Here is a 12,000-nt window from a genome sequence, read left to right as displayed (position 1 = left end):
AATTATGCTCTGTATACCCTCTACTTTCAAGCCTACCCTGCTCTGAGGCCTATCTTAACAGGGAAAATAAAGGCAAGAGCAGAACAAGATTATTGTTTAGCCTTCATTTTCAGAGACATATTTTAGTGAAATAGAAAAAAATTTTCCAAAATTCATTGGCCCATATTATTATATCTGAAGCAGGTCTGGTCATTTGATCATGTAGTATTACATAAATAAAATGCCATTTAGACTTAAAGAAAAATAAGAACACATGCTTTTCCAGACCTGGTAGATTACGGCAGGAAGGAAGATAGCTATAGAGTTCATGGGTGAGATGCCACCTTCCCTGCTCCCCTTGGAGCCACAACTCTTTGTAGGATTGGATGTAGCATGCTTGGGAATAGCCCAAGAACATAAAGACTCCTGGGATAATGCCAGCCTTATTTCTAGCACCATGATCACTTTGCCTTGGGAACAGGACTGCATGGGTGGTGGTGGTGAGGATTCTCGATAGATGAGTCTGACATAGACACACTTACTGAGGCCATTTTAGATGGAAGTAAGGGGCAAGGGGAAAAATATAAAGAGCAGTCATCCAACAGAGAGTGAATTTCCTAAAATGATTGTTTTGATTATTAAACTGTAATGAATTTACTAGATTATAATAAATGATTCCTGCCCTCCCTCTTCGGGATGAGGGTTCTGTGAAGAAGATAAAATCTAAATCAAATGTTTTATTTACATATCTGAGTTTCAGTTTGGACACTCTGCAACCTGTTACATGATTACATAACCTCTGGAGAAAAGAAGTTCCCATTCATAAGGGCACTTCAGCTATGGGTGTGGGTGGTGCACAGGCCAAGGAAAGAGTATTTGGGTGGTGAACCAATAGCATCCACTAGGTGTTAATCTAGTGGTATTCCCCCAAATTACTACAACTTTAAAATTTTTAGCATCTTCCTCTTGTGTAGGGCTATGGTGATACTCTTTTCCTTGCAAAATACTAGTAACAGTAATGCTTAAAAAATGAGTACACTGTATTTAAAATAATAAATAATACACATTCATTGTTTTCTTAATGTACCAAACTGCAGTGTCAAATTAATAAAATTACAATGATAATGATTATTTCTTGTATCTAGCATCTAGTAAGCATGTATTACTGTTTACAAATGAATGTAGAGTCCTGAGAAGGAAAGAACTGTTGCCTGGAAGAACAACTGACTGAATTTACATCAGTCCTGGGAGAATTTCAGTGACTTACAGAAAGGAAAAAATAAATTCTTCAAAAGTATTTTATATCATTTTGATGGAATGGAAAAGATTGACAAGTCAATGGGGGAAAACTTGAAATGCTTATAGCAATGTTATGTGATAGAGGTAAAAGAAAATGATTTGTGAGATCAAAGTTCAGCGGAATTATTCAGATGAATAGGCATTAAGCATGATTATGTGTATTTCCTTGTGTATGTATGGATTTAATTTTATAATTTACATTTTCATGGTTTATGGGTAGAATTAATGAATCATAAGGAACAAATTTGCAAACATTAAATCTAAAATGTACATGGAAAGATAATGTAAAATAATGCCACCTGGAGCTTTCATGAATCAGACTTGCAGCATCTGTGCTTCTTTTTGAACCTGACAGACATCCTTAATGAATTCAATTAAATGTACCCTTCAGTTAAGTTTTCTATTTCCAGACTCTCATGGGCACCCAAGGGTTCACATATTGATTAATCTCCTATGAAATGGAGGTTGTCACTCCTGAATTTGTTGAGGAATGGAATACATAATACATATTTACAGCATCTTCAACCAGAAACCTTGCTCATATTCCTCTGGAACCAGCTTTTAGTTTTTTCAGTGTCTCATTATTTATATTTGGCCTTACTGGGATGATCACCTCTCTTTCCATCTTCTTTACATGCTCTCTTAAATATGAGCACAACAGAGAACTTACTGTAAAACATCATTTATATCTTTAAAAATTTCTTCTTTTTCTTCCCGTGTTTTCTTATTGTGACTGGAAAGTTAAAATGTCATCAGTTTGTGTTTATTATTGGATTGTATTTATTATTTGCTTACAATTATTGTTATAACATGATCAAATTTAGTTTGGTTATTATTGTTGTTAGTTCAACTTTCTGAGATACAAATTTTTCTGCAGGATAAGGAAAGAAATGTAGATTGTGTTACGTTTAAAGAACAGGTTCCTATGATATTTGGATAATTGAAATCTCCTTTCACTAATATATATTGTGTTTTTGCCAGTTTTATATACTCATTAGGAAAGCATATTCCATAGTCTTCTGACAGGGCAATATAAAGTCTATGTGCTGATATCATCATATCTCTATCTTCTCTTATGCTGGCCCAAATATGTTTCAAAAGAAGGTCACTCACAACTTTTTTATTTTCATTCATTCATTCAACAAATATATACTGAGAATCTCCTTTGTGCTAGGCACTATTTTAAATACTTGGGATATAACAGTCAATAAAATACAGCAAAATTTCTATACTTATGGGCCTTAGAAGATAATGGAGGGAAAGAATCAATTATAAATAAGAAAATTGGCTAGTATATTAATAAATGACAAGCAGAGAGAAGAAAAAACACACCAACAGAGTAAGAGGTATCAGATGTACAAATGTGGTAGAGGAGACAACGCAATTTTAAATGTTCCATTTAGATATATCATTTCCATACCCTTCTTCCTACTTATCTTTCTTCTGTTGCATATTCTATTTATGCATCTTATCCAGTAAAATCTTTTTCATTGTTTTTCATCAGAGTGTGGCAGAATTTTACATTATATTTTATATCATTACAACCTCTGCTTTATGTATGCTAGCAACTCAGCCATTGGATACTACCTTGCTTCTCCTGAAAATCACTAGGGGCCTCTTCTACCACCGATGCTCACTATGGAAAATAAGCATCACCCTGATGTTCACCATATTATACCTGGATGGCAGAGTTTGGCAGATTGTAGGAGGTAGCCAAATACAAAAGTACCAACCAAGAGTGGGAAGCTATGGGAACAGAAAAGGTAAAGGAGACAAAAACAGAGAAGTAATCACTAACGTGACTAGGTTGCTGTACTCTTGCCCAGAATATTCTTGTCCTGAAATATCCCAAAGTGTTCTGGTCTCTAAAACCTCAAGTACTCAGTTTTATTGTTTTATCTTTACCTCACAAATATAAGGTTTAAGTTTTTTTTTAAAAGATTTATTTATTTATTTATTTATTTATTTATTTATTTATTTATTTATTTATTTTTATGATAGAGAGAGAGAGAGAGAAAGAGGCAGAGACACAGGAGGAGGGAGAAGCAGGCTCCATGCAGGGAGCCTGATGTGGGACTCGATCCCGGGACTCCAGTATCGCGCCCTGGGCTAAAGGCAGGCGCCAAACCGCTGAGCCACCCAGGGATCCCCAAGGTTTAAGTTTTAAATTGACATTGGGTTAACTGTTTGAAATATTTTTTTTCTTAGTCTTCATAAGATACCACATCCCTTCCCCACAGATAAGCATTATTTAATCATGCAGCAAGCCCAGAAAACTAGTCTATTCTTTGAAGGCTTTAGTATATTTATCAGTTCACTTCTCATACATGCTTTATTTCTTTTCCAAAATCACAAACTTCAATCAGAGGAGAAAACAGAAATAACACATGGGCTTCCAAATGCTTCTGTTTCCTAGTTAGAATAAAGAATTACATGGAAATAATAAAATAATGTTCTGCTTACCTCCGAATGAGGAGCTATAAAATGAGAAAGAGTTTATAAAAGTATGAGGTGGGGATCCCTGGGTGGCTCAGCGGTTTAGTGCCTGCCTTTGGCCCAGGGTGTGATCGTGCAGTCCCGGGATCTAGTCCCGCATCAGGCTCCCTGCATGGGGCCTGCTTCTCTCTCTGCCTGTGTCTCTGCCTCACTCTCTCTCTCTCTCTCTCTGTGTGTGTGTGTGTGTCTGTCGTGAATAAAGTCTCTAAAAAAATTAAAAAAATAAAAGTATGAGATATTGTACAATTATAAAATATTCATTCCCTTATATTAATTCCCTTATTTCTACTCAATATTCCTCACAAAACCCAGTATAATTCTAGTGCATAGAAGGTATGCAGTTTCCTCAAAAAACAAAAAATGGCACTAAAAGATATTGATAAAAAGTCTTCTTTTGAGTTGCATGAGAACATTTAGCCCACCTAACTCACTCTGATATTATATATCTAGGGTTTTTTTGTTGTTGTTGTTGTTGATTCATGAATTTTGCTCATTCATGGCACCAAATCATTTCTAACTTAAAAAATTAAGCTTTCAGTATAAATGCTATACAATTTCAGCAAACATGTAAGTTTTACCTAATATCGAGAAAATAATATCTCATCAAGTTGTTTTGAACAGTGAATAAAATGGCATATACTTAGTGCATGGTACAGCACCTGAGATGTAGCAGGGATGCAAAAATATTAGCCCTTCCTGCCCCCAAAGCACATGGAAGTTTGTAATAATAATCTGCACAATGATAGAGGAAAAATTAAAAATTGCCAGTGGCTTTTCCATTGTTGACTCAAGTTAAATCTATTTGGCTATAATAAAATAAAAATCATTTAAAACTATGAAGAAAGCAAGCTTAGTCATGAGCCATCATAACATACTTTTTAAATTTTCCAAAGTTTTTTTATCTAATTATTTAAGAAAGGCCCTTAGTATATATAGTCACAGCACAACTTCCTCACCCCAAAATTTGGAGGAGAGGTATATTAAAGCATTCTCTTGATTACTTTCCATTGACAAGTTTGTCACTCTTTAAAAAAGGGTTTACAAGCTTCTTTCTATCTACGAGTTTGCCAAACCTTTTAGAAAACTGCAACATCTGAAACATATCTGGGGGATACCTGGGTGGCTCAGGGGGTGAGTGTTTGCCTTCAGTCCTGGGATCGAGTCCCACATTGGGCTCCCCCTGGGGAGCCTGCTTCTCCTTCTGCCTATGTCTCTGCCTTTCTCTCTGTGTCTCTCATGAATAAATAAACTAAAAAAAAAAAGAATATCTGGGACCCAAGTATTGCTATCTATTTGAAATGCTTTCTTTCTTTCTTTTTTTTTTTTTTTTTTGCCCACACTGGCTTCTTTCTGGTCACTCTCATTCATGCAGGTGTCTTTTCCTTCTCTAGAATTCTTGAATAACTCGAATAAAATGATTTGAGGAAAAATAAGGGGCTATGGGAAACATAACAGGGGACCTAATTTAGTCTCAAGTCAGAGAAAGTAATTTCATGGCCTATGAGTCTTAGCTGAGATATGGGTGGTAGAAGCTGGCCAAGTGTCAAGGGTTGTCAAAGCCTTAGGAAACAGGGACACAAGTCCTAAGGCCCTTCTCTAAGGAAAGGAACATCATGGCATTGGAGGAGCCAAATGAAATCCAACATGGCATGATGAAGTTGAGGGACAGGGAGGAGGATAGGGAAAATATATCATTACTCACTGCTGTTTTACTCCTTTGCAATCCTTGCAAATAGTGAATTTCTTGGCAAGTACCATGTTTTATGCTTCTCTTATAGTTTTAACCAATACGCTATATACTAAAACTCACTGACTGACACACTGACTATAAAGAAAACCAGTATATTAAGCAGTCTCAAATAAGTTAAGGTCTGTGCACAAGCATGCATGTGCACACACACACATGCACACATACATGCACTATTTAAAGCAAATCACACGTATTAATTTATGTAATCTTCTTAACTATTATCTTCATTTTATAGAGGACTTGAAAGCTAAATAAATTAAATAACATTCTCAAAAATAATAATACTAAATAGCAAACAAGACCAGAAAACTAGGTAGTATAGAGCTTGAGGATTTAATCACCAGGCTGTGAAATATTTTACGTTTTCCCTATTACTATTACTTTTTTAAAAGTATGCTCTGTTAAGGTCACTATTCCCATTCCCACTGTCTGCCACACCACTATCTGCAGTCTGGATCCTTTTCCTGAAAGCTAGATCTAGGGGTCAGACTTTCTACTGGCATCTAAATTTGTATATAAAACAAGCCCTGCAGCACAACTTGTGCCTGTCCTCCCTCTGAGCTCATATCTCCCTCTCAGATCTCCTCTCTCCCCTTTATTCCCTGTACCAGTTAAAAGCCCCACCACTTACTCAGGAATTAAGCCAAAAACTTCTTGTCCCCTCAATCCCTATGCCAACACAGCCAGCATGACCTGTTGTCCTGTCTCCTTAGTGCCTCACTGGTTGACAACTTTCCACCTTCCCCTCTGTCACTATCGCTATTGGGCTCCCCATCATCATTCCTCTAATGGTCCCTCTGCATCTGAGGTTCCCTTACAACACATTCTTCATCCTGCAGCCAGAATGTTCTTTCTAAATCTTAATTACTGGGGACGCCTGGGTGGCTCAGCGGTTAAGCGTCTGCCTTTGGCTCAGGGCATGATCTTGGAGTCCCGGCATGGATACTCACATCAGGCTCCTTGCATGGGGGCTGCTTCTCCCTCTGCCTGTGTCTCTGCCTCTCTCTCTCTGTGTCTTTCATGAATAAATGAATAAAGTCTTAAAAAATAATAAAAAAATATTGATTACTATCATATCTTTGTTCTGTCCATACTCCTTTAATATTCTCCATTATCGTTAGGCCTGAGTATTAATTTGTTATTATGACTGACTTCAAGCTTATCTTTCTAGTCTGACTTCTTGCATATTCTCCTATGACATGCCATATATTTATTGTAGCATTATTAAAGGTATTTGGAGTTTTTCAAATAAATCATATACTCTTGCACTTCTAGCCTCTGCTCATCCCACTTCTTATGCCTAGAATGTCCATTCTTTACTCTTCTTGGCTACTCTTATTTGGTTCATTGGGACTCAATTTGGAGGCTGTTTGGATAATCTACTTATTAATTTCTGAGTGGATGTTTGGATGGTATACTTATTAACAACACTTACCACACTTCCCTTAATCACACCAGATTGTCATATAATTCAAGGCATTTCATGAATATTTATATCCTCAAGGTTTGCCATAGTACCTAGCACCCTGATATTCAATAAAGATTTGTTAAATGAAAGAATTTATTTCATTGTGAATAGACACAGCATCTCAAATGCTTAAAATTGATACTTTTCTATTTTTCTATCTTTTTCTTCTTTTACCTTTCAGCATGTTCTGTCCTGTGTCTATGCAGAGAATTAGCTACAAACTCTGGTTGTAAATAGATGCTTAAATTATGGAATTATAAAAATGAGATTATAAGTTGTTTAGAATTCCTTTTTTTAAAGGCAGAGATCAATTTTTTTTCTGTATAGTTACTTAACTTTAAGACATAAAACAATTTCAGAATTCCTTTTAGATTGCACATTTATTTATTTTCTCTAAGAGAGCAATACTGAGATGTGTACGTGGTCACTTACGTTATTTCCTCACTTTTAGATTTCTAGCTCAACCCTCAGTGCGTAACAGTCTATAGAGAAATCTGGGCCTTGAGCTCTCTGAGAAAGAATAGGCTCAGGATGCCCACCATAGGCTATGTCCTCTTGAGTGGCTTATTAGAGGTGTTCCCACTATGGGTATGAAGAGGCCTGTGTGATGGCACAGAACTTTCAGAGTGCATTAAGAGCAGGCTGTGGAGTTAGAGAAATTTTGTGGAACAATTTTGGGTGACACAGCTGCAGAATCATTTAAGGTTGAATAAGTCCCTGGTCGCCAACCTTAGTAACAGCAGAAAAATGAAGATGCTGAGGCTGGTAGTTGCCCAGATGTTTCAGCTCTGGTGTCTGGCACATCAGCGTTCACTCTTTCTGATTCCTTTTTTGGTTCTTGGATTAACCTCCTGATATAAGTAAGTATCGCTCTCACTCTCACGTGAAGTTCAATTACTGGAGAGGATTATAGTACAGTAAAAACCAGAGTCTACTCTTCCATTTCATGGCCTACGAGTCTTAGCCAACCTACACAAGTGGATATAAGAAGGGTTAACAAAAATAACACAAAAATATAAGGAGCAATAATAACAACTCCAAAGAAATATGGGGGAAATAATAGCAGTACTAATTCAATTGTTAAACTGAAAACTTTGAAATAAATTCAAACCTCCCTACTTTTATTCTAAGGCACTTTTTAAAAAGATAGTTCGTTTTATCCTCTTATAGGTTTCCACATTTATCAAAGTAATTTAGATAAGGAGGAAGGATATTTAATTCTAGACTAGGATTGTTGGGAATCCCAGCAAATCTTAGGGTGATCTCTGTCAATACTGAATGAAAAACTCTCATCTTTCTTTGCTTTGTCAGCTATCAGTGCCTAGGAGGAATGCTAACCCCGCAGCAATGGGTTGTTCTCAAATCTTGATTTCTAATATCATTCTCCTACAAAAGGAACCAGAGCTCCTTGAGAAATAACTGATAATAGGCTAGGGGTGGGAAATATATAAGACATTATATAAAATATAGTGCCAGAAAGTAAAGAAGTATTTTTTTTTAAAAAAACATAATTTTGGGTATATCAAAGGGACAAAGAAATCAAATGAAACAGCTCTTAATGGCCAAAGCTAGAATAATTTGGGCAAAAAAATTACATACTTAACATACTTTGTATTATAACCCAAAATATAAAATAAACATCCATGAGTAAATACTGATATAAATAAATGACCGCATAAAAATAAGTAAATGGTGATAGAATAGACAATTATTCTGTGTAGAAGAATTCTGTACACTTTATGTAAATATTTTGACCTCAGGAGGTAGGGTGTAGAACCTGGCCATACCTCTGAGGTGAGCTGCTTCTACACTATGATTGATTGGGGTGGGAGGCTTTGGCTAGGATTAGGATTTGAAAAAAGAAGTGAAGCATAAATCCCCACTCCTTAAGTGGAGGTTGTGCATAGTGACTTCCTTTCAAAGAGGACAGTATGAGGTGTACGTGAGGAAACACCCTTACAGTGGCAAAACCTAAGGAACACTGCCCCAGCCACGCTGACAAGGATAAAAGCAGTGGTGAGTCCCACTGACAGTTTGTTCTATTGACGTGGTGTGATGTGATGAGACTGGCACTCCATCTCTGTGGTCTTTCTCTCCCAAATCCATAACCTCCATCTAATAATGAGAGAAACATTAGACAAGTCCATCTTGAGGAGAATTCTATAAAATATCCAATCAGGACTCTTTAGCACAGAGAAGTCATCAAAAACAAGGAAAGTTTGAGAAACTATAATAACCAAGAGGAGCCTAAGGAGATATGACAAGTAAATGCAATGTAGTATCTTGTATGGGATTGTGGGAGAGACAATGAACATTAGCTAAAACCTAAGGCAATCTAAAAGTCTGAATAAAGTATATTAATGGTAAGATATAAATATTGGTTTATTAATTGGGACAGATATACTATAATAATGTAGGATGTTGTTAGAAAATACAACTGGGTGGGGAGTGTAGGGGTACTCTGTACTATCTTTACAACTTGCCTTTAAGTCTAAAAGTATTCTTAAATATAAAGTTTACTTTCTAAAAGATTAAATAAAATAACTTTATACATCACTTTTTTTCTACCTAGAAAAGTGAAAAGTCCTTGCTATTGTAATATTTAATATATAGAACATTAATCATTCTAATTACATTTATTTATCTAGGGAAATATGTGAATGCTTCATAATGATGTACAGGGGAGGGAAACTGAAAGAACACATCTCTTAGGGGCAATAATCAAAGAAAGAAATTGAAACGAATTGACAACAGATGAACAAGCACTATGTAGCTCGGTTTATGGACTCACCCAATGGTCAATAAGAAAAGTATGAGCTGAATTCAGTCTTGTTCAAGTTAATGTGTCATTTAGAGGATATATGAGTAGCATCGAAGAAGGTAACTTGTCAGAGGAGATCAATTTTGTGATTTTAGTGTTATTCTTTACAATTACTTTCTTACTGATGTATTATATTCCCTTCTTAGGTCTTCAGAATATCCAGACACATTAAAAATGTATTTTTTATTAAAATTACATGGTTTGAAGTTTGATCTATTCTAAGTTAGCACCCATAGTTGATGTGGGAAACATGTGGCAAAGATAGTTCTTACCAAATATTCCATGTATTCCACTACATTTCTCAAAATTTCTTGTAGTTGGGTTGGGGCCATGTGACTGTTTTGGCTAATGATTTGTGGGAGGAAGTAAGGTCAGTCATTTCTAATAGAAGCAGTGAAGAGCCCAAGTCTCTTAATCTCCATCTCTCTGTTCTCCTGAGATTGTGACTTCAGAAGTCCTATTTCCAGGTGCTGCTGGTATAAGGTGGTGAGCATCCATTAGCTTAAGTTTCTGAGATATTGTGTAGTAGAGCTATCCCTCTCCAAACCCTGCTAATCTATGTTGAATATGTGATATGTGTTACAGTATTATGCCACAAGAATTTATCTGTTGCTATAATTAGTGTAATTACCCTACTACAACTAGTAAGGAAAAATGAGTTTATTTTAAGAAATTAATATCACATTTTGGGCTATCTTATAATAGGTAGTCAGAAGTAGCTTTTAATTAAGCTTTAATTAAGCTTTAAATTTCTATAAGATTTATCTGCTACAGAACCCAAATCACAATGCTTTATTCCACAAATGAATATTGTAAAATTTAGAAGCCAGCAGGTGTAGAAGTTACAGGTAGGGACAGAGGCCTTTGTAGAACCTATTTGGTAAGGAAAGCTACTCCTGTCAAGCCAAGAAAAATGACATAAATTCAAAATATTGAAAGGATGGGAAGTTCAGCAAAAGATTAGTATTTCAATGCATACTATTTCAGAAAAGGCTACATCTCAAGTGAAGAGAGTGAGTAATATCTACTGCTTGGGCTGTAATTTTAGGAACATGGGATGAAGACACTCAGGCCATGTTATTCCTAGAAGTAGGGAGAGATGCGTTTTGACTGAATACATTTAAAATGTTTTCAGGATTGACTATAAGATGCTGTGCACAATTTTTAAGATGATGGGGTACAAACAGAGAACATGTTCTTACTCTGCATGCAAAGGTCTTACAGCCCAGCTTTGGAATACAGTGTCATTAGTCAATGCAGGAAATGGCTGTTAGGACTGATACTCCCCAAGGCCTATCTACCATTCACTTAATTGTGTCTGATATATGTGTTGTCAGTTCTGGTATTTGTTTTCCTGGTGATCGAACTTTTTAGTATGACTGCAGTGAGAGGGTTTGTTTCATATTGCATATATTCCCTAGTGGCCTCCTTAAACTAATTACTTGAGGGAACGATGACAGGTTCTATCAATTATGATGTTATACTTAAATATTTTCAATGGCATTTGATGATAAATTAAATAAATGTGTTGAATTCAAGGAAGAGCCCTTTTTCCTCCCACCCTTTTACCTTGATAAATTTCAAAAATTAAAATAAATATCTTATCGAAAAGTAAATTATGGGCATTGGGTTAAGGTATTGATGGTGTATTCCTCTCTACTCAGCTAATGAGTAGTCGCAGTGCCCCACTAATGAACCAAATGTATTTTTCAGAAAATTACCAGTCCACAGCAAGATTTATATTTTAATTTACATCCACAGGGCAATTTTCTGACACAGATGTTTTCCTGATTGACTCCTTAAGAACTTTTCTTATAAGTTTTTCATTGCTTTGCTTTCAGAATTGCAGCATGGGTGTTCAGTTTTATATACGCTAATTTAGATAATCTACTTTCTTCAACTTTAGAAAGATTTTTAATGCAATAAAAGCAAAACAAAGAAAGATCCTTGTCCTCATAATATTCTTGGGTAGTGTGGAAGCAGACAATAAATACTGCCATGTAGTATTTCAGAAAGTGATAAGTGCTACAGAAAAAAAGAAAAGTTGAGCAACATAAAGGTGAATTGGAATACCAGGGGAAGGAGGAATTGGGGTTGGCAGTTTAAGCAGAGCGTCAGAATATTGAGCATTGACATGACATTTCAGAAAATTCCTGAAGAAGGTGAGGGAATTAGCCATTATCCTAA

General features: G+C 35.9%; 1 protein-coding gene across 5 annotated transcripts in view; it reads right to left on the bottom strand.

Moving 5' to 3' along the window:
- Positions 1-12,000, bottom strand: part of BANK1 (B cell scaffold protein with ankyrin repeats 1) — a 287,136-nt gene that overhangs the window by 128,935 nt on the left and 146,201 nt on the right. The gene's annotated exons all lie outside the window — the stretch shown is intronic.

This window comes from Canis lupus, chromosome 33, assembly GCF_048164855.1.
Source record: "Canis lupus baileyi chromosome 33, mCanLup2.hap1, whole genome shotgun sequence".
Classification (NCBI taxonomy): domain Eukaryota; kingdom Metazoa; phylum Chordata; class Mammalia; order Carnivora; family Canidae; genus Canis; species Canis lupus.
Note: the sequence above shows the minus strand (reverse complement) of the source record. Positions and strands in the feature narration are given on the sequence as shown.